This window comes from Microtus ochrogaster, unplaced genomic scaffold, assembly GCF_000317375.1.
Source record: "Microtus ochrogaster isolate Prairie Vole_2 unplaced genomic scaffold, MicOch1.0 UNK69, whole genome shotgun sequence".
Lineage (NCBI taxonomy): Eukaryota > Metazoa > Chordata > Mammalia > Rodentia > Cricetidae > Microtus > Microtus ochrogaster.
In genome coordinates, this window is record NW_004949167.1 from 1,761,668 (window position 1) to 1,763,838 (window position 2,171).

A 2,171-nucleotide genomic window follows, 5' to 3' on the forward strand; every position below is an offset into this window, starting at 1 on the left:
GTAGTTGAGAGCTCACAGCTTGATCCACAAGTATAGAGTGGAGAGAAGGACAGAAGGACACTGGGCATGCTTGAATCTTTTAAAGCCTCAAAGCCAGGCCCCAGCAATACACCTCCAACAAGGCTTCACTTCCCATTCTTCCCAAACTCTGTCACCAACTGGGGACCACGTATTCAGATATGTGAACCTTTGAGGGTCATTGTCATTCAAACCACGGCAACGTTGCTTTTTACCAAAAGACTCAAATATTTAATGAGGTGTGCACAGGGCTGGAGACTGGGAGGAGAAACATCAAGTGAGTTCTGGGAAATCTTGATTTGTTTTTGGAAAGAGTTAATAGAAAACAAGGCAGGTAGCCTGGTTGACTCCCTAGCAGAGACTGAGTGACAGACATGGTACTTCTCTTTGCTTTGCTTCTGTTCTCTGACATTAGTGTTAGTCTCCTGGGCTGACAGTCTCCACAAGTGTGGTTTTTCTAAGAAGGAGAAAGGAGGGAGCAGATTTTGGACGGGCGACCTACATCTATAACAGATACTATACTGGTCCAGCCTGGGTCAGGAGACTAATCACCGGGCACCTATTCCAGTCTTCAGGTGTAGAAAAGATGAAAGTGATAGACAGTAGTCCCCCAGACGCAGGGACTAGTCCCAGAATAAGTTCCTCCGTTAGTCAGCAATTGCTGCTAACAAATTATTCCTGAACTCAGAGCCAAAGAGTTTCTCAGGGTCAGGAAACCAGGTGTGGTTTAGCGGTTGTCTCCCACGCAGTGTCTCTTACACGTTCTACTCCAGCTGTCGGCCCCTGGGGGAGGAACTGCTTCTGTGCGCATCTATATGGCTCTTGGTCAGCGTTAGACCCTGTGCCTAGATTTTGTGTTTTACGTCTCCCAAAGGCCCATGCGGTACACACTCAGTATCAGGTTGGCTGTTAGAAGGCAGGGGAGTCTTTCAGAGGTGGGGCCTTGTGAGAGGTCTTCAGACACTGAGGGGTTTAAGACCCCAACCCCTCCTCTCTCTTCCATTTGCTGGCTGTGCAGTTTCATTCTGTCATGAGCGCTCACCAAATGTGTTGCTTTGCCATAAGCCCTAACCATCAGGCATAGTCAATCATGGACCTAAGCCTCTGAAACCATGAACCAAAATAAGTCGTGTGTGTGTGTGTGTGTGTGTGTGTGTGTTTGAGACAAGGTCTCACTGTGTAGTTCTGTTGGCCTGGAAGTCTCTGTGTAGACCAGGCTAGCCTCAACCCCACAGAGATCCGCCTGCCTCCACCTCCCCAGTGCGGAGATTAAAGGTGCGTGTTACCACACTGACATCCTTTTTCTCTGTAAATTGATTAGCTCGGGTAAGGAAAGCTAACACAGACTGATGAACTAAATTAGCATAGCTTTGTGCCTTTGACAACAGGTATTTATTTCTTACCGTTCCTCAGTCTGGCAAGTCAGAGACTCTTTGTCTCTCAGACGGCTGCCTCACTTGGTGCACAGAGAAAACCACTCTGGTCTCTCGGGACTTCTTCTTATAAGGACACTGACCCCGTCACAGAATCGGAATCTTACTTTCACAATCTTATCTACATCTAATTATCTCCCAAGGGCCCCAGTTCTCAATACTGTCACGTAGGAAGTACGAGCTTGTAATGGTTAATGTTAGTTATCGGCTTGATCATACTGAGAGATACAGAGGTCAGTAGGAAGACACACACCTGGCCATGTCTTCCAGAGAATTTCCAGAGATGATTAGGTCATGTGGCTTAATCCAAAGATGGATTCTAAACTTGAGTATGAGCTGTGAGAGGTGGGACGTCACTAAAGGAAGCAGGCGGCTGGGCTGTGGGTTTGAATGATACATGAAGCCTGACCCCTTCACGTATTTGTTTTGAGACAGGGTTTCTCTGTAGTTCTGAATGTCCTGGAACTCACTCTGTAAACCAGGCTGGCCTCGAATCCAGAGATCCACCTGCCTCTGCCTCCCGAGTGCTGGGATTAAGGGTGTGCGTTCCACACACATCTCTCCCTTCCTCTTCTGCCTTCTGTGAGGTGAGGAGTCTTTGTTCTGTGCTGTGCTCCTGATCTAGGCTGTGCTCCTGCTCTAGGCTGTGCTGTGCTCCTGCTCTAGGCTGTGCTGTGCTCCTGCTCTAGGCTGTGCTGTGCTCCTGCTCTAGGCTGTGCT